General features: G+C 41.5%; 1 protein-coding gene across 4 annotated transcripts in view; it reads right to left on the bottom strand.

The window, feature by feature from the left end:
* Positions 1–22,236, bottom strand: part of map3k4 (mitogen-activated protein kinase kinase kinase 4) — a 218,171-nt gene that overhangs the window by 167,930 nt on the left and 28,005 nt on the right. The window lies entirely within an intron of this gene.

A 22,236-nucleotide genomic window follows, 5' to 3' on the forward strand; every position in this document is an offset into this window, starting at 1 on the left:
AGACAAACGGCGCTAGAATAAAGCATGTGCAATTCAAAAATAAGAGGGATCAGGCACGGGTCAAAATGAGAGGTAGACTTGAATGGATTTGGAACGCATGTGCATGAGTGCGGTATAGAAGGTTGGTAAGTTGCAGGTACAGCATGTCACATAGGATGATACTGTGGTAATAACAGAGACCTGCCTCAAAGGAGAGGACTGGGAACTTAATGTTCCTGGCTATAGAGTTATTCAGGAAATATAGAGAAAGAAAGGAGGGTGGTAATATTGATCAATGATGCAGTTACAGCACTGGAAAAGGGTGATATACTTAAGGGTTTCAAGACAACCTATTTGATTAGAATTAAGCAACATTAGAGGAGTTATTACTCTGCTGCATGTACACTTTAGGCTACCAAATAGTGGAAAGTACATAGGCAGATTAAATTTGCAGGCAACTTGCAGAAAGATTCAAGAAACTAATCATAGTGATAACAAGGCACGAGGAGGAATTCCTGAAATATGTCCTTTGTTGATCAATGTGTTTCCAAGTCAACAAAGGAGGAAATATTGCTGGATCTAGTTCTGGGGAATGAAGTGGGAAAGTGGAGCATATTTCAGTGGGGGAGCATTTGGGTAACAGGAATCACAATGTTAGCTTTAGAATAGTTATGGAAAAAAGACATGGATCAAGTGTGATGTTAGGAAATAGTTTTAAGTTATATTTGTATTTGTGGGCATTATAAATGAGTTTTAGCTTTAATGTTTAAGTTTGATTTGTATTTGTGTGCCTGTGTGTTAACAAAAGGTCAAACTGAGTTTTAGTTTCACTTTAAAAGGTGCTTGCGTTTCTAATAAGAGTTTTACAACTGTTGGAGCTAAGTTAAACAAACAAATGTAGACAGAACTGGGCTGTTGCCTAGCAACAGGGGTCCAGAGAGGCAGGTCCCTCTCACAGACACAAGAAATTAGAAACAGCAGTTTGATTTGGAAGCTGTTTGAGTTCAGTTTGCTTTGAAGACAGCTGCCAGGCAGAAGCAGGCTACAAGGGGACAGATAGCAAGTCCCAAGCAAAAGGAAAAGTCCCAGAATCTAGGGACGTGGAACAGGAAAAAGTCCCAAGCAGGCCTTCTGGTCAAAGAAAGGACAGGAACCAGGAAAAGGTCCTGTTAGGTGGAAGTGAAAGTAAGGAGCAAAAAGGAAAACTCCTAGCTTCAAGCTTAAAAGGAAGCAGAATTAAAGTGAGAGGCAAGAAGGTCCAAAGAGACAGCTGACGGCCTGTAACTCTTTGGTATGGGCATGTGAAGCAGTGGTATTTTGTTGACAGCTAAGTCAGTGAGAGAGTGCGCATGGAAGAAAGCTTGAATGCATGTGGTGACCCGGGGAGGGGAACATCGGAAGGAGAGTTCGAAACCCTGGAGGTGAACCCTTGCAGAAGGCGTCTGAAATGGCTGTTAAAAATGGATACTGCATCTTTGTTACGCTAAACCTACAGCATTGGTTAGGCTCCAGCTGAAATGGTGTAGCCAATTCTGGGAATCACACTTCAGGAAGGATGTCAAGGCCTTGCAGAAAGTAAAGAGAAGATTTATTAGAATGGTACATTGGGGATGCAGGACTTCGGTTTTGTGGCGAGACTAGGGAGGCCTTAAAAGCAGAGCAGGTTACAGGGAGATCTGATAGGTGCGCAAAATTGAAAAGAATTTTAGAGTAAAGAAGAAACTCTTTCTAGTGACAGATGGGTCAGTAACCAGAGGACACAGGTTTAAGGCAATTGGCAAAAGCCGGTCTGGTCAATAAAAAAAATTTTCACAGCAAGGTGCTATGATTCGGAATGTACTGCCTACAAGTATGATGGAAGCAGATTCAACAGTAACATTCAAAGGGTAATTGGATAAATACTTGAAGGGTAAAAATTTACAGGGTTATTGAGAATGAACATGCAAGTGGGACCATTTGGATAGCTCTTATTGAAAGAGTTGACATAGGCATACTGGGCTGATGGGCCACCTCCTGTGCTGTATCATTCCATAGAATCTGAAATATGCCCTCCCAAGAACTAGTCCAAGTAATATCAATGACTTTGTTGCAGGATGCAAATTCCAAACAGATTAAGTGAGCTGAGAGCAAGTAAGTCCCCGGGTGTAGATGGTATTTCTCCCAAAATGACAAGGCCAGGGAGAAGACTACCCCGAAAAGAAATGGCTAAGTCAGTAGGCACTGATGAAACACCATTATTTCAAAATGGCTTAATGAGCTGCCCATATTCAAAGACAGTGACAAGCAAATACAAATCCCGAGTAATTTTACTGTCATTCCACACAAGATAATGTAATTGATTAGGCAATTTGAGGATCGGCCCAAGCCTGCTAGAAGTGTACAAGAGTATGCTCCTGGCCAGCAGCATGTCAGAATCCACGAGGAAAGGCATTATCACCCTCATCTACAAGCACAAGGGGGAAAGGGAGGAAATTAGAAATTGGCAACCCATTTCACTGTTAAATATGGACTATAAGATTCTATCCAAAGTCATCGCCAATCGGGTCAAGTCTGCTCTGGAGTCGGTGATCCACCCCGACCAGACTTGCACTGTGTCGGGCAGGAAGATCTCTGACAGCCTTGCGCTACTTAGGGATACGATTGCCTATGTGTAGGACAGGGGTGTGGACACCTGCCTCATCAGCCTGGATCAGGAGAAGGCCTTTGACAGAATATCGCACACCTACATAGTGGATGTGCTCTCCAAAATGGGGTTTGGGGAGGGAATCCGCAACTGGATCCAACTGCTCTACACTAACATCAGTAGCACAGTCTCAGTCAATGGGTGAGAATCAGAAAGCTTTCCAATTAAATCTGGAGTCAGGCAGGGCTGCCCTCTCTCCTCTGTGCCGTTTTGTGTGTTGCATTGAACCCTTTGCTGGGTCCATCAGGAAGAATCCAAGGATTTACTTGCTCTCAGCTCACTTAACCTGTCTGGAATTTGCATCCTGCAACAAAGTCATTGATTTTACTTGGACTAGTTCTGGGGAGGGCATACCAGGAAGAGGAGTGACGATCCCAGGCAGTGGAGGCACTCAGGTCAAAGCCTCCCTGTACATGGACGATGTCTCCGTCTTCTGCTCAGATCTGCTGTCAGTGTGCAAGCTGATCAACATCTGCGACCAGTTCGAACTGGCCTCAGGAGCCAAGGTAAATTGTGGCAAGAGCAAGGCCATGTTCTTTGGGAACTGGGCTGGTCAGGCAGCCTGAAGGTGTTGGGGATATGGTTCGGAGGGATCAGGGCACGCGTTAGAAACAGGAAGGAGCGAGTGGCTATGGTGAAAAGAAAACTGGGCATGTGGGAACAACGCTCCCTCTCCATCGTGGGTAAGAACCTGGTAATCAGGTGTGAGGCACTCTCGATGTTGCTGTACGTGGCACAGGTCTGGCCCATTCCTCACTCCTGCGGTCACCCGAACCATCTTTCGCTTTATCTGGAGGTCGAAAATGGATCGTGTCCGCAGGGTCGCAATGTACAAGCCTCTAGATAAGGGGGGGAAAAACATACCCAACATCACCCTCAACCTGATGGCCACCTTTGTGTGCAGCTGCATCAAGCTGTGCGTAAACCATCGGTACACAAACACCAAGTGTCACTACGTGCTGAGGTTCTACCTGTCCCCGGTGTTGCGAAGGATGGGTCTGGCCACGCTGTCGTGGAACGCTCCAAGTATTTGGACCGTGCCGTACCACCTGTCCCTTGTGGAAAAATTTATGCAGAGAAACACCTTTGACCACAAGTCCATCAGGCAGTGGACGGCACGTAACGTCTTAGAGGCCCTGCGAGTAAAGGGGAGGGTGGATCCTGTCGGATGGTTCCCCGAGCAGACTGTCAAAGTCATTTGACAGAATGCCTCATCCCCAGAACTTTCCAACAAGCACCGAGATGTAGCTTGGCTGGTGGTGAGAAAGGCCCTCCCCGTCAGATCCTTCCAACACCACCAGGAGTCTCACCCACTCTGCACGTTGCCCTCAAGGTGGTTGTGGTGGGGAAGAGACTGTTGTTCACCACCTTGTGGAATGTGTCTTTGCAAAGAAGGTCTGGAGATAGATGCAGTGGTTTTTGTCGAAGTTCATCCCGAGCAGATCTGTGACACAGGACTCTGTGCTCTATGAGCTGTTCCCAGGGACGCACACCGAGACAAACATCAACTGTAGCTGGAGGATCATCAACTCGGTGAAAGAGACTCTTTGGTCTGCCCGAAACTTGTTGGTTTTCCAGTGCAAAGAGTTGTCCCCGAACAAGTGTTGCAGATTGGCACATTCCAAGGTCCAGGGGCTACGTGCTGAGGGACGCACTAAAGCTTGGGGCAGCCACTGCAAAGGCCCAATGGGGAAAGGTCGCTGTCTAAGGCCTTTCTGCCATAGTGCACCGAGGGGCTGGGAAAGGTATTGATCTCTGAGGCTGTACGGCTCACAATAAATGTATGCATTGAATACTAATTGTATTATAATTGTACTGAAGCATCTCAAGAGTGCAACATGATGTATGTTGATAACTCCAATACCATTGCACTGTCCGGCTGTCTGTAATGACCGTATTGAAATGATTGTAATATTCATTGATTGTACTGAAACACCTTGTGATCTATGTGTAAAAGTTGAATCTGATTGCACTTTTTGTGATGGCGATTTAGAAATGTTTTGTAATGTTCTTTCAGATATTTTATGAATAAAGTATATTTTTCAAAAAAAATCTACGCAATAACTCAGTTAGTAGTCAGAATAGATTCAGAAGTAGAACACCCTGCTTGACCAACCTGTTCAACCCCTTCAGAAGTTACAATCTAAGTGGCCTGCAGAAAAATTTATGATGTGATGCACATCGGCAGCCAGAAAACATTTTACAAAATTTCACAATAATGACTGCGAATTTCGAAGCCCTGGGGAAGATTTAACACCGGGAATAGTTAAGAAACTGGCTGGAGGGCAGGAACAAGAAGTAATCATTAAAGTAGTTGAGTGGGTAGGGAGAAGGATGTACTTAGTGACATAACTCATGGCTCAGTGCTGGGGCTACTGCGGTTTTCCTTAGCTACAAAATTTATGTGGGCTCAGAAATGCAAGGCAAAATAGTCAATTTTGCAAACCATACCATTCAACGATGAGCAGTGTAATCAAAATAAACAGCTTTGAGATTACAGAATGAGTTAGACAAAACTTTTAAAAATTCTTTTGCAGGATATGGGCATCGCTGATGAGGCCAGCATTTATCGCATATCACAACTGCGCTCAAAAAGGTGGTGGCGAACAGCCTTTTTGAACCACTGCAACCCAGAGTGCTGTTACGGAGGGAGTTCCAGGATTTTGACTCAGCGACTGTGAAGGAATGACAATATAATTCCAAGTCAGGACGTCGTGAGGCTTGGAGGAGAACTTCTGCCCTTGCCCTTCTAGGTGGTAGAGGTCGCAAATTTGGAAGGTGCTATTGAAGAAGCCTCGGTGAGTTGCTGCAGTTCATCTTGTAGATGGTACACATTGCTGCCACCGTGCGTCAGGGTGGGGGGGGGAGTGAATGTTGAAGGCAGTGGATGGGTTGCCAATCAAGCAGGCTGTTTTGTCCCAGATGGTACTGAGTTTCTTGAGCCTTGTTAGACTTGCACTCATCCAGGCAAATGGAGAGTCTGGAGTCACATGTAGGCCAGATCAAGTAAGGACAGCAGATAGGTTTCAATGGTTTTGTCATGACAGAGGCTAGCTTTTTTTTTTAAATTCCAAATTTAATAACTGAATTTGAACTCGTGCCCTAGAGCCTCTGGATTGTTCGCCCAGTGATATTGCCTCCACGCTATCACCTCTCCCTGTCATTTAAATGGACAAAATGACAGGTGAAATTTAATGCAGACAAGGGTAAATTGACACACATTGAAGACAACATGTGGCCTTTCTGAAAGGTGTTGCAATAACAAAGTCATGTTAAGAAATCCAGGAGTCTTACTAGACTTGACACTACTAAACACGCCCAGGCAACACAGAGCAACAAGTAAATCCCTTGGGTATTGGCATATATTCAACAATTTTACCTATGTAAGTCAGAAGTATAGTGATCAAATGTAGTGCTCATTAGGTTACACCTTGGAAGATATGATCAAAGGATGCCGGTTAGCTCAGTTGGCTAGATGACTAGCGCGTGGTTCAGGATAATGCCAACAGCATGGGTTTGTTTCCCAGTCCTACTGAGGTACATTTGGGACCTGCCTCCTTGTCCTGCCCCCGAGGGTGAAAGACAATGGCAAACCATCACTGACAAAAACTACCAAGAATGCAGTTCAAGATGAAGCGTCAGCAAACAATGAGCAGAGGACCTGCCTTCAGGCAGAGCACACAAATGAATATGATCAGCACTGATCAAGAATGAAACATATTCAGGTCCTGAAGAAACGTAGAGGGCAACCATGAGGCTGCTCCATATAGTGTAAGAACACAAGAAATGGAGGTAGACCATAGAGTCTTGGGACTTCTTCACCATTCAATACAACCATGGTTGATCTTTTTCTCCACTCTCCCACCTGCTTCCCATGTCACTTATTTCTCTGCAAGGTCAAAAATCTGCCTCACCCTTGAAGATACTCTAAAAAATAACAATAGATTCCAGCATTTTCCTAAAGACTGATGTCAGGCCAACTAGTCTGTCACTCCCTGTTTTCCCTCTCCCTTAATTTTTTGAATAAATGTGTTATATTTGCAAACTTCCAATTTACTGGGACCTTATAGAATCCAGGAAATTTTGGAAAATCATACCATTATCTCTTTTAGAACCCTTGGATGTAGGCCATAAGGTCCTGGGGATTTGTTGGTTTCTAGTCCCTTGAGTTTCTCCAATACTTTTTCTCTACTAATATTAATTACCTTAAGTTCCTCACTCTTATTAGCCCCTTGGTTACCCACTATTTCTGGTATGTAATTTGTGTCTCCTGTGAAGATGGGCACGAAATGTGTGTTCAAAGTTTCTGTCATTTCCTCATTCCCATAATAATTTCTCCCGTCTCTGGCACTAAGGGAGCAACGTTAATGTACCTGTAGAAGTTCTTACAACCTTTCCTTATACTTCTGGCTAGTTTACTCTCATTCTACTTTTTGTCACCCTTCACTAGTTTTTAAAACTCTCCCAATCCTCAGGCTTACTACTATTCTTCGCAATATTATAAGCCTCTTATAGGCCTAGTAAGCTACAGATGGATCTTTCTCGTTGAGTTTCTGTTTTAAAATATTTTTGTTTAAAAATCTGTATCATTTCTTTAAATATTTCCTACCGTTTACTGCCATATCTTTCCTTCTATTTGCCCAGTCAAATTTCGTTAACTGTCCCCTCAAGCTTATGTAATTGGCTTTGTTTAAGTTTAAGATTCTTGTTTTGGACTCAAATAAGTCTCTCTAAAACTTAATATGGAATTCAATTGTATTATGATCTCTCTTTCCAAGAGTATATTTACTATGATATTACTAATTAACCTTGCCTCATTACACAATACTAGATATAAAATTGGTTTCTCCCCAATTGATTCCACAACATATTATTCAGAAAGCTGCTGCAAAATTGCTGCCACAAAGCTATTTAACAAACTCATCTGCCAGACTACTTTTGCCAATTTGATTTGTCCAGTCATAAAAGATTAAAGGCGCCGTGATTATCACATTGCCTTTGTTACAAGCTCCAATTATTTCTTGCACTATGCTCTATCCAACTAAGAAGTCTCAATAATAATCTTGAGTATCTTGGGTTTTTCAACCTAGAAAGAAGGCGTTCAAATGAAGGTTTTAGATATATACAAATTAAGGATTTAGAGAAAAACCAGAACATTTCTAATTTAACTTTGGGAGCAAAACTAGGGTTTCCAGGGTCAAATTACCATTTGGGACTGATATCAGAAAATTCTTCTTCACACATTGAGATGAACATGTGGAACAGACTTCCAGATAGACTAAAAACCTCGAGGCTAAAAACCTTTTATTTAAAAGTCATTTAGAAAAGAACTGGATGCAATAGGGACATTAGGATTGATCTCTCTCAATTTATTATCCTACACACACGCGCCAAGATGTGACAAACGATCTAAATTATCTGGTGATTTTGTGACAACTCCCTCAATGACTACTCCAAGCATTGAATTAGTGGCTATTTAAAAACGCTCAAACAACCCACAACACAGCAAAGAAGGGCAATCATATCTTTCCAGTAAATACAATAACCAGCAGACACACACTTCACTTCAAATGAAAGACTAGTGTGCTACTTGCACACCATGCAACAAAAAACCCAATCGTACCAGATTAAAATACTCTATATATAAAGTTTCTTTTGAATTTGAATACTATATTTTTCCATATTATGCCATTGAAAAATTTTACTCATGCACTGTGCAGGTAAAAACTGCATTTGAAGTTGCTGATTGCCCTGTTCATTCCGCTCATTCTATACTGACTTCTAACGAGGTGCTGGCAGTCTTCGGTAGATCTTCCTTATTCACCAGACTTCATATGTAAGCTGAAAGAATGAACGTTAGCAGATTACTTAACCATGGAGTGTGTCATGCAGTACCCAGCCCTGTCCCTCACACATTCAGCAGCATACATTTCCCAGGAGTGGATGGGGTCGGGGGGGGCGCGGAGGGGGGCAAGAACCATTAACAATGTAATCTCGCTTGATGTTTCTCCCATCGTAATGTAGGAGGAGCAAAAGCAAAATAAAATCACATTTTTTGTGCCAATTTTTCAAGCTTCAAAAAGTTGCTGCACCCATTGTAAAACTCTCACATGGTGACCATCAAAATATGCACTTTGTTAAAATGGTCACCTATCAAATCGCCAAAAAAACATTTTTTTAAAAAAATATAGATTCAGCTTGCAATACAAGAATGCCAACTTTTTTTAAAAAGCAAATTAAAAAGTTGTTTAATTTTAAAAAGGTAACCCCATATTAACCAAAGGAAATTAATTTTATCAGCTTGTGAACAGCTACACAATTTATAGCACAGAAACAAGCTATTGCCAAAAGTGGTCTGTGGTGGTATTTATGCTCGACACAGGTTTCCTCACATCCCTACTACAGCTAACCTTGATACTATATCCTTCTATTCTTCTTCATGTACTAACCTAACTTTCCCTTAAATGCAACTCTATACTACTCACCTCGACCATTCTACATGGTAGTAAGTTCCACATTCTAAGCACTCTGAGTATAGACATTTTTCCCGAATATTAGTGATTCTTCCATTTATGTCGTTGTTTTGGACTCCCCAACAACTGGAAATATCTTATCTTCGTTTACCCTAACAAACACCTACACAATTTTAAAAGCCTCTTGGAAATTTTTTTTTCGTTTCTGCAACGTGAACATCATTGGCAAGGCCAGCATTTATTTCCCACTCCTAATTTCCACTCAACAAGCAGGTAGCGAGCCACCTTCTGGAACTGCTGCAGTCTATCTGATGTAGGTGTGCTCACAGTACTGATGGGTAGAGAGTTCCAGGAGTTTTGACTCAGCAACAATTAAGGAATGACAATGCATTTCCAAGTCAGGACAGTGTATGATGTGAAGGGGAATCTTTACCATTCACCTAGTGCCCTTGTGCTTCTAGGCAGTAGAGGTCACAGGTTTGAAAGGTGTTGTCAAAGAAGCCTTGGCGAATTGCCATAGCGCATCTTGCAAATGATACATTCTGCAGCCATAGTGCATCAGTGGTGGAAGAAGCGTTTTTAAGGCGGTGGATTAGATACCAAACAGGTGGACTGCTTTTTTGTGAATGGCACTGAGCTTCTTGTATGTTGTTAGAGCTGCATTCATTCAGTACAATACTCAGCTTTGGACCATATCCCAATTATGGCACAAGGCCCCAGACTTTAGTGAGGAGGACTTTGCAGAGTCAACTGAGCTGAGTGTCCCTTCATGGCACCCATTGCCTAGGTCGATGTCAGGTGGTCTGTCCAGTTTTATTCTAATGATACTTATATGTAACAGATTGATATAACTGAGTGGCTTGCAGAACCATTTCTGTGGGCAGTTAAATGCCCGTCATATTGCTGTGGGTCAGGAGTCACAGAGAGGCCAGCTTTCCTTCCCAGAAGGACACTAGTGAACCAGATGGGTTTTTACAAAAATCTGGCAATTTTCAAGGTCACCCTTATGGATATCAGTTTCAATCCCAGGTTTATTTTAATTAAAATTACTTAGCTGCTGTGATAGGGTTTGAACTCAAGACTCCAGATCATTAGGCCAGGTCTCTGTTACTAGTCCAATAACATAACCATTACTCTACAGTACCTAGTTCCCAGAGAATCACCATTTGGTCTTCTCTTTTCCAAATAAGAGTGTTTCAGCCTGTTCAGTCATTCCGTAGTTCAGTGGTTATAAGTTCTCAGTTCAGGTATCATCCTTTGCAAAAGGCCAAAACTCTGCTCAGTACTTCAACTTGTGTAGTATGGAGAAGAAAAATGCAGACTTTGCATTTTTTTGGATTTGATTATCATGGCTGACCTCAATGAAGCCATCTCTACTGCTCAATAAAAGCAGCTCTAAATAATCAAATCTGTCTGATGTGCTTATGTGAGAGAGAGCATACACAAAAGAGCAAGCAGACATAATTTGGTATAATTATCTAATTTTACATATTTATAAGTACACATTTGCAAATCTACGTTTATCTAATCTGTACAACATAAATTAAATCACGAAACAATAATTATGATTCAATGTTAGCTGGCATTTTTAAAAAACAACAGTAATGGATACGTTATGATTCCTTTTATTTTCTTGTAAGAATGTATGGGAGGCATACCCCAGAATAACCATTTCTTAATGCTGACCCAATTTACACAAGCTCCACAGCCAGAAACTTTACAGTAATTTAGTTGATAGCTCTAAGCTCCCAACATAACTTTCTTTTAAAAAAAATCAGGAAACTATCAAAAATAGTAAATCAAAGTTAAAACATATGATCAGACTAAACACACAGTACATTAAATATGTCAGCCAAAAAAATGCAAACCTGGTTCATTGGAATATTTATTTGAAATTGTAGTGAAAATTATTATTCCAGAAGCTACACTAATGGTACTAAATAAACTTCTCAAATACCAGTAAGCCTAATTACTGGAAATACAATCTTACTTGTATGTCTCTTGGATATTGTTTATTCAAAGGGTCAAAGCCAACGGGGCATGGGAAACTTTAAACTGGGTTCTGGACCCAGATAGTTATTCTCAATGGATTTCTTCATGACACAGATACCAGTCTCTTCAGAAATGTGCATTACATTTAATAATTATGTTTTGCAAATAGCTTTCCTGAATATTTTTAACTCTTAAAAAGTATAATTTTTTTAAATCATTTGGAAATAATTTTTATAGCACTAACATGTGACATGATTTTACATACCTGAGCCCAACTTATTCCATACCAGGCATAACTGGGGCCAATGGGAATCAGGGGAAAACTGTCCACTGGTTGGAGTCACATGTATCACAAAGGAAGATGGTTGTTTGGAGGTCAGTCATATCGGTTCCAGGACATCACTGCAGGAGTTCCTCAGGGTAGTGTCCTAGGCCCAACCATCTTCAGCTGCTTCATCAATGACCTTCCTTCCATTATAAGATCAGAAGTGGGGGTGCTCACTGATGATTGCAGAATGTTCAGCACCGTTTACCACCACTCAGTTACTGAAGCAGTCCATTCCAAATGCAGCAAGACAAGGACAATATCCAGGCTTGGGCTGAGAAGTGGCAAGTAACATTCACACCACACAAGTGCCAGGCAATGGCCATCTCCAACAAGAGAGAATCTAACCATCGCCCCTTGACATTCAATGGCATTACCATCACTGAATTCCCCCACTATCAACATCCTGAGGGTTACCATTGACCAGAAACTGAACTGGACTAGCCATATAAATGCTGTGGCTACAAGAGGTCAGGGGCGAGAAGCCCTGCAGTGAGTAACTGACCTCCTGACTCCCCAAAGTCTGTCCACCACCTACAAAGCACAAGTCAGGAGTGTGATGGAATGCTCTCCACTAGCCTGAATAAGTGCAGCTCCAACAACACAAGAAGCTCGACACCTTCCAGGGCAAAGCAGCCCACTTGATTGGCACCCATCCACAAACATTCATTGTCTACGGACCACACAATGACAGCAGTGTGTACCAGCTACAAGATGTGCTGCAGGAACTCATCAAGGATCCTTAGACAGCATCTTCCAAACTCATGACCGCTACCATCTAGCAGGGCATGGGCAGCAAACACATGGGAACACCATCACCTGGAAGTTCCCCTCCAAGCCACTCACCATCTTGACTTCGAAATATATCATCATTCCTTCACTGTCACTGCGTCAAAATCCTGGAGCTCCCTCCCTAACAGCACTGTGGGTGTACCTACATCACATGGACTGCAGCGGTTCAAGAAAGCAGCTCACCACCATCTTCTCAAGGGCAATTAGGGGATGGGCAATAAATACTGGCTTAGCCAGCGATGCCCACATTCCATGAAGGAATAAAAAAGTCAACCCTCCATTATTTTGAGCAAAAGATAGCTCACAGATCTTTGCATTCCTACTAAAGGCTATTTTGAAAACATCGCCATATTTAAAGGGCATTATCTTTCTAGCACCCCTGCTGGCCTCTGTCTAACTGCGGTGGGGGGGAACTGCAGTTAAAATTCCATTTCACATTACCATCCAGTGATGGCTCAACAGCATGCAAACGTAAACACTAGGGGAATTCCTAAACTGGACTTAACTGTGATGCCCTAAATGACTATATAGCCTGCTAAAAATCAAGGTCCAGACTTTACAAGTGAAGAGTGAGCCCTTCGGCTCGCCAAAGATGAACCATAATTAAGTCCTTAAGGAGGGGTGAAGGGAAAGAGAAATGTAAAAACATTCCATAGTTGTGAACTGGGATCTAATTTTAAAATAAATTCTTTGTTCTTTAATAAAGTTTTTTGATGAAGTTACAAAGAGGCTGAATAAGCGTAGAGCTGTTGATGTTGATTACGTGGACTTTCAAAAATACATTTTATAAATTACTTGTTCGCAAAGTTGAAGTCCATGAGATCAAAGGGTCAGTGGCTGCGTGGTTATGAAATTAGCTGAGAATAAAAGCAGTGAGTAGAGGTACATGATTGCTTTTCCAAACTGGGGAGCATACAGTCGTGCCATGTCAGAGCCACTGCTCTTTTTGATATATATTAGTGACCTGGACTTGGGTATACAGGGCAAAAGTTTGCAGATAGAACAAAATTCAAAATAGTAGCAAACAGCGCAAGGGATAACAGCAGATATCAGGGCACAGGCTGATAAAATGGGCAGATAATGTTCCCGCTAAGCTACACAATTAATGAGCAGGCCATACAAAAGTTGGCCCCCTCTCCAAGTTACCACATGTGCAGTCACACAAAAGTATTTAAAAGGCCCACGCATTTAAACGCCATCAACCACAGACTACAAAACAAAATTAAAGGGTAAAAGCAAAAATAAAAGCAAAGGGTACGTTGATGGCAAATGAAAACTTAATGTAGACAAGGGTGAAGTGATTAATTTTAGTAGGAAGACAGACAATATGAACAAAATGGTATCATTTTAAAGTGATGCTGGAAAAGAGACATGGGTGTGACAAGTCTTGGCGGCAGGACAGATGAGATGGCTGTTAAAAAGTCAAATAGGTTTTATAAATAGAGGCATGGAGTACAAAAGCAAGCAAGTTATGCTAAACACTGGTTAGCCTGCAGCTGGAGTTGCGGGGTAATTATGGGCACCACACTTAGAAGGATGTTAAGGCCTCAGAAAGGGTGCAGAGATTATTTACTAGAATGGCACCAGGGATAAAAGACTTCAGTTACATCACTAGAGTAGGGAAACCAGGGCTGTTACCTTCAGGGGCAGAGGAGGTCAAGGGATATCTGATAGAGATGTTCAAAATCATGAAGGATTTTGATAATAAATAAGGAGAAACCCATTCCAGTAGCAGAAGGATTGTAAAACAAAGGGCATAGATTCTCACCTTTGTTTTCAAATCCCTCCACGTGTTACATCTTCCAATCTCTATAATCTCCAACGCCACTACCCTCATGAGATATTTACACTCTTGCAATGTTGACCTCTTAAGCACTCCACCATTGCCTTCAGCTGCTAAGACCCTAAGAACTGGAGTTCTGTCCCTCAATCTCTCTACATCTCTTTCCTCCTTCAGCATGTACCTTAAAGCCCAAAGCTTTATGTCAATATCTCCTTTTGTCTGTGTCTATTTTGTTTGATAATGCTGCTACAAAGCACCTTGTGATGGTTTATATGTTAAACATGCTATGTAAATACAAGCAGTTGTTGTTTTAAGTTAATTGGCAAATAAATCAAAAGTGATTTGAATTTTTTTTTAAAAAAGCACAATTATGGTCTGGAATACACAGCCTGAAATGGTAGTGGAAGCAGGATCAATAAAAACTTTCAAAAGGAAATTGGATAAAATAAAAATTTACTAGGCTATGAGGAAAAAAGTTGAGGCATAGGGGTAATTGGAAAGCTCTTTCAAAGAGCCAGCACAGGTATGATGAGCCGAATGGCTTTTTTATATGCTGTAACATTCCATGATTCTATGAAGTGAAATATTACACATGGATAAGGAAGAGAGTTCGTTCATACCAGGATCTTGAAATCTGAGACACCAAATTAGAAGCAGAGATCATTGCAACTTCCCAGAGCACATTGAACATAGGAAATACTAACCAGTTTTCATTTCCAGTTACCTATCATTGAAAATAATTAAACAAAGCGTTCCGATCTCATGAAAGTCTACACTGAAACATTGATAATGTTAAAAACAATTAGTAAACCTATACCTGTAGCCTAATATAAAGGTCTGCTCACATTCATAATCCAGCCTTACATCTCCATAAAAGCAGAACCGTTTAATCTGTCCCCATGACTGAATGGTAAAACCGGTTAATGTTAGTCTTTAGTATTTTATGAACACAAAAGTTTAGTTACTCTGAAAAAGTGTGTGTTAGATTAGGCTATGATATCATAAGGATTTTAGTATAATGCCTCGATTGTAAACATTTTCTCGTCTTGGGATTGCAATAAACAGAATTGTAAAATTTTAATTGCGACAATCAGGAGTATGATTATAGATATTAAATGTTGTTCTTCTAAATTGGACTAATGCATATTTACTTAGTAGAAAGGAAAAATATACCGCAATAATATAGTAATACAATGATCAAATAAAATACAAAATTTTCAAATTCAACAAAAAACACAACTCTCCCACATATCAAAGGGGACATGCAAACAAGGATATTCATGCACATGGTAACTTAGCTAAGTCAGGTGCATTAAATTTATTGCAACATCAAGCAACAATCTCTAAGAGTTATACAAAGCAAACATCCCCATCTGGTAATTGAGATACACCACACTGGAAACCCAAACCTGACCCCTGGATTTGATGACCTTTAAAAAGGTGTGCCATAAATTTGTCTTGCTGAAACAGGGCAAAAGGCACTGAGCTCAAATTAAGCAGAGATAGGATAAAGAATCTGCTTAGGGATTGAAAAATCACTTTCAAAAAGCCACAGGGCAAAATTCTTTCAATACACACACACAAAATGTATCTAAGCAGTTATAGTGGTTACTTGTCACACAGAGTGAGCACAAGCTATCGGAGGCCCCCCCCGTTGCAAAAACCCTTTTGTGCACCAGCTTGTTAAAAATGCCCAGATAAGTTTGCATTGGAACGCTTACAGATATTAAGTAAATGTGTGTTCTGCAGGAACAAATAAGAGCAGTAGAAAGGAGATGACATTCATGCTCTCCCAGGTATCATTTGCATGTCTTTGAGTACTTTGACAATTTAGCTCGTAGGACCCAATCAACTCCCCTGCTGGTAGCGAACACTGTGCAGTGAGGCACAAACTAAGTTATTGCTAAAATTACTACAGATCATACCATATCACTCTCTTTTGTGGAAGTGAAATCACCAGTGTATGATGGGGAGTCACAAATGAACATGGTGCAGGATTGCTTTATGAATCAGTGTGTTATGGACCTTCACTGGAGGATAAATTTGCAAATATACTGATCAAGTCCTATAATAAAGCTACTCGTGCTGGCAAAGTGACCACTGGATGTTTAAATTCACTAGGAAAATCACCAAAGTAAAAAACTACACTTTAAAAGAATAGTGAAACAGTGCCAGATAATCTCTTTTCAGATAAAAAAATTGAATATATCAAACACTATCAGAAAAAGTGAGCTAAATAAATGTTCAAAAGAAAAAGAATGAAGTGGTCATGATTCAGGTTCTCTCAATGCTTTATTTATGTTTGTTACAAAAGGCACATTTCCATAGGCATACTCCGACTTCCCAGACTATGAAACCAAAATAAAACTTATGTATAGTGAATGGTATGTAGTGCACTTCCAGACTAACAAATTACAATTTTACTAATGGACTATACAGAGTTGACCATCATACATTCCTAGCCTACAATATAATTCAGGCCACCCTACAAGATCAGTATAATGCTGCTGGGAAGGCAGTGGCTTGACAAATGCTAGACAAATTTATACAAAAACTAAATATAATGAGCATAAAACATTTAATCTTAGGGGAACTCAAACTGACATTAGGACTGGGGCACATATGGGCACCAGACAGATACCATGTACATCTGTCTCATTAGTTCCCCTGAAGGTTGTTCAAAGAAGTGGCAATCAATTCATTGTAGATATAACACAAATGGGCCCAATGCACTGAGCAGCCAATCAAGCTATTTTCAGAGAGAAAAATGGCTTGCATTTATACAATGTTTTTAACATAGAAAAACATTGAGGCTTCACAGACATCTAATCAGACAAAAATGGACACCAGCCAAAGGGGCAAAGAAGTGAGCAAAAACCTAGTCTAAAAAGATGGGTTTTAAGGAAGGATCTGAGGGGGGGGGGGGGGGGGGGGAGAGAAGAGAGAGAGAGAGAGGAGGAGAGAGGAGGAGGAGGTGCAAATGCAGATGGGCTCAGGCAATTGCAGAGCGTGGGAATTAGGCAGCCGAAGGCATGGGCAGGTCAGTGCATGGGGTCAACGGGAGAGAACTGCACAACCGAGCAGAGGGGAATGAAGAGTTCTGGCGCCCTGCAGGGTTGGATGCCATATTATGAAACAGATAGATGCACTGCAGAGAATGCAAAAAAGATTTACATGGATGATGACAAGGCTGCAAGGTCCTGCCTATCAGGGAAGGGTGAACAGAGTGGGTCTCTTTTCTTTTGAAGAGAGAAGGCTAAGGGGTGACCCTAATAGGGGTCATTGCATCAAAACCATTCATCATTTCAGTGTTTCCATTTGTGGGGAACAGCAAAGCTAGAGTGCATCAATATAAAAGATAGTCACCAAGAAAATCAAATAGGGAATTCAGATGAAACCTCTTTACAGAGTGACGAGTACGTGGAGCTCACCACCACAAGGAGTTGAGGTGAATAGTATTGGTGCTTATTGTGCATGCTTGCATAAAGTTGATGTATAAAAGCCAACCCCTTAGCTTTTGGCCTAAACGAAACACAATTTTCTATATCTCTCATGTAAAAGGCGACCCTAGTTTTTCCAGAGATTGGCAATGACCATGGTTCATTCATTTAAAGGCATGCACGGGAACCTTTTCCCTCTGGCAGCAATCTCCCAACCGTTCGACAAAACAAATATGTATAACATGATCTATCATGATACCTCCAAGAAAGAACAAGTACACAGCTCAATTTAAACTGGAACAAAAAAAGTGGCTGAATGGGTTAACGAGAATCAACAAAGTCATATTAACATCTGCAGAGCCTTTTGACTCTACACCCTCAGCGCAAAGAAGAAATATGGTATTTCAGAATTCAAGGCCAGTACTGGGCAGTGTACAAGATTCACGAAAAGGTACAATTTAGTACTCCATCAGAAAAAAAAATTCACAGCATCTGCCACCTGAAGTCAATGATAAAATTCCAGTTTATCATTTGACGTTGAGAGAAGAATGCTTACCCATTGGCCTGCAATTGAAATATGAATTGAACTTCCACATGCCAGCAAACAAGAGCATTACCACGATTGCTGAAAAAAAAGTTCTTGAAAGATCACTAACCATGAGAAGACAGATCAGCGTATGGCATAAAATTATAGCCGACAAGTGATTTTTCAAGCGAAAAACTCGCTCTTAAGAGAAATTTCACAAAGGTGTTGTCATCCATGCTCATGAGAAAGTCTAGATGGATGAAGGTGGTTGCAAGGAATGGCTCAAATAAGTGTGAAACTTGAGACTAGAAGAACTATGACAGAAAAGTTCTCTTATCCGGGACATGCTCAAATCCCACCTTGTTGACAATGCAGCTCAACTGGTGATTAGAAATCAACTAACACCAGCGTTGCAGTTATTCTCAGCAGAACTTACGAGTGTTGTTCAGTTCTTGGCTGTGTCTAAATAAACCTTTCAAAGACTGTATCCAAAAAATTTGGAACAATTTGGATGCTGGAAGGAGAAAAAAAAACATTCACTAAAGGCATAAATATACAAGCACCCTCGCTAGAAACAGTGTGTCAATAGATTGGAGACACATGAAATAAACTTGATCCCATTGTCAAAAAATTATTTCTAAAATGTGGAATATCGATATGCTTGACGGTAACAAGGACGATTACTTGTGGAGCGATGATGCTCAAGTTACTACTGATAATGATGAATATGATGAGGAAGATCCTTAAGATGATGTTGTACTATCAGACAATCGGGATGAATTTGTGGTGATTCAGATGGCATTCAGTGATTTCAAAGGATTTCAACTTGAAGTATTGCAGCTAATTCATTATATACTTATATTGCATTGGATGAAGTGTATATAATTTATAATATTATGAAATAAATGTTAATAAGAGTTTGTTAGTGTTGTTGGTTTTTACTTTATTCCATCGCTACAGCTCTTTTTGGATTTCACTTAGCCCCAAATCAAGCACGCATGCCAACCCCTCAAGAACATTACCCATGTAAAAGTCGACCCCATGAATTTTGGTCTAAAAAATTTGATTTTTTACAAGTATAAATAACATCTAGATTCCCCTTAAATGCATGAGAATAAAAGATTATGCCGATAACAATTTAGATGAGACAGAACAAGAGGAGGCTCCAGAGGTTCATAAATCGCAGAGATGAACTGGTTAGGCTGAGTGGCCTGTTTCTGTGCTGTATATTCTATGCAATTCTATGGATGTACAAGGTGGGGAAAGGCCATTGAGAGATGGAAGCATAAGGCTGAGAATTTTAAATTTGAGGCATTGGGTGATTAGAAGCCAATCTAGGTAAGCAGGGGCAGAAGTGATTGGTGAGCATGACTTGGTGCTGGGTGGGATACAAGTCAAATGAACATTGAAACAGCTGAAACAAAAACAAAAATTGCTGGAAAAACTCAGCAGGTCTGACAGCATCTGTGGAGAGGAAGACAGAGTTAACGTTTCAAGTCCGTATAACTCTTCATCAGAACCAAAGGGAAATAGAAATGTGGTGAAATATAATTTGTTTAAGGGGGATGGGACAGGTGGAGCTGGATAGAGGGCCAGGGATAGGTGGAGGCAAAGGAGAGATTGCCAAAGATGTCATAAACATAAGGTCAAAGGGGTGTTGACGGTAGTGATATTAGCTAAAGGATGGGCTAATGGTGACATTATGGGTAGAAAGCAGGGTGAGCAAGTGACAGGTGGCCTTAGTGGAGGTGGGGTGGGGGGGAAGGGATCGAAGTAGGCTAAAAGGTGGAGATAAAACAATGAATGGAAATAAAATTTTAAAATAATAATAGAAATAGGTGGGAAAAGAACACATATATGAAAAAATATATAATAATTATTAGAAAAACGGGGATCAAAAAGGGGGTGAGGATGGAGGAGAGAGTTCATTATCTGAAGTTGCTGAACTCAATATTAAGTCCGGAAGGCTGTAAAGTGCCTAGTCGGAAGATGAGGTGCTGTTCCTCCAGTTTGCGTTGAGCTTCACGGGAACATTGCAGCAGGCCAAGGATGGACATGTGGGCATGAGAGCAGGGTGGAGTGTTGAAATGGCAAGCGACAGGGAGGTCTGGGTCATGCTTGTGGACAGGCCGAAGGTGTTCTGCAAAGCGGTCACCCAGTCTGCGTTTGGTCTCTCCAATGTAGAGGAGGCCGCATTGGGATCAGTGAATGCAGTAGACTAAATTGAGGGAAGTGCAAGTGAAATGCTGCCGCACTTGAAAGGAGTGTTTGGGCCCTTGGGCGGTGAGGAGAGGGGAAGTAAAGGGGCAGGTGTTGCACCTTCTGCAGTTGCATGGGAAGGTGCCATGGGGGGGGTTGAGGTGTAGGGGGCAATGGAGGAATGGACCAGGGTGTCCCGGAGGGTACGGTCCCTACGGAATGCCAACTTGGGGGGGGGGGGGGAGGTGTGTGTGTGTGAAGGGAAGATGTGTTTGGTGGTGGCATCAGGTTGGAGTTAGTAGAAATGGCTGAGGATGATCCTTTGAATGCGGAGGCCAGTGGGGTGATAAGTGAGGACAAGGGGGATCCTATCATGGTTCTGGGAGGGGAGGAAGGTGTAAGGGCGGGTGTGTGGAAGATGGGCCGGACACAGTTGAGGGCCCTGTCGACAACCGTGGGTGGAAAACCTCGGTTAAGGAAGAAGGGAGACATGTCAGAAGAACTGTTTTGGAAAGTGGCATCATCAGAACAGATGCGATGGAGGCCAAGGAACTGAGAGAATGGGATGGAGTCCTTACAGAAAGCAGGGTGTGAGGAGCTGTAGTCAAGGTAGATGCGGGAGTCGGCGGGCTTGTAATAAATATTGGTGGATCGTCTATCACCAGAAATAGAGACAGGGAGGTCAAGGAAGGGAAGAGAAGTGTCAGTGATAGACCACGTGAAAGTGATGGAGGGGTGGAAATTGGAAGCAAAATTAATAAAAAATTTTCCAGGTCCAGATGAGAGCATGAAGCGGCACCGAAGCAGTCATCGGTGTACCAGAGAAAGAGTTGTGGGAGGGGGCCTGAGTAGGACTGGAACAAGGAATGTTCCACATACCCCATAAAGAGACAGGCTTAACTGGGGCCCATGCGGGTACCCATGGCCACACCTTTTATTAAACGTTAACTCTGTCTTCCTCTCCACAAATGCTGTCAGACTTGCTGAGTTTTTCCAGCAATTTTTGTTTTTGTTTCAGATTTCCAGCATCCACAGTATTTTATTATCTTATTGAAACAGTTGAGTCTGGAAGTGACAAAGGAAAAAGAGAGATTCTTCAGCAAGTCAAATGACGCAAGAACAGAAGCAGGCAATGTTATGGAGGTAAGTAGGTGGTCTCTCTAATGAAGACAATAAAAGTCCAGAAGCCAAGCTTGGGTTTGAGTGGGACATCAAGGTAACTAAAGCACTGGTTCAAGCCGAGACAGTGACCAGGGAAAAATGGAACCTACAGCAACGGTACAGAGTTTGTGATAAGGATAAAAGACAAGGGATTCTGCTTTCCCAATGATGAACTGAAGGAAATGGTGGCTCATCCAAGATTGGATGTCTGACAGCCCAGAGGGATTGAGATAAAGCTAGGTATTATCAGCAATACACATGGAAGCTGTCCTACATCTGTGGCTTACATCTCCAAGGGCAATCCAGAAATTTCCTGGTCTAGAAAGTGAAGGCATAAATCAGGCAGTGAATTTACATAATCAGCCAACCAGGGGCTTCTGCTGAGGCAAATGATGCTATAAAATTGTCCACCTGACTCCAAATTTTAGGAAAAATCTATCCGAACACCACTTAGTGCTACATCTCTTTCACCTTTAATTGAGGGCTAAAGAGATTTTCAGGATTTGTTTGGAAATGAGGTGGCAATGTGAATAGGTCAGTGCCTCCCTTACATAGGATTCAAAATACCAATTATATACATGCCCATAGCACAAAAACTTACAAGAATGTGGTTTAAGCCTAAAAAGCAGACTTAAATAAATAGTTCCATGCAAAACAGTCCAAGTTGAATAATTGCTTTGTGAAACTGCCATTACTTTGTTGGTTGCTGTTTATTCTGGGTACGAAAGGGAGGACAACAATACCAGACTAATAAATCAAACATTTCAATGTAACCTACAGAGGGGCTGAGGAAATTGATCACAAAACAACAAACATGGAACAATTAGCGGTCCTTTTGTTTACATATCAAAACTATGATTTTATCATACTTACTGGGGATAAG

This window comes from Cetorhinus maximus, chromosome 14 (assembly GCF_964194155.1).
Source record: "Cetorhinus maximus chromosome 14, sCetMax3.hap1.1, whole genome shotgun sequence".
In the NCBI taxonomy this organism is placed as follows: Eukaryota; Metazoa; Chordata; class Chondrichthyes; order Lamniformes; family Cetorhinidae; genus Cetorhinus; species Cetorhinus maximus.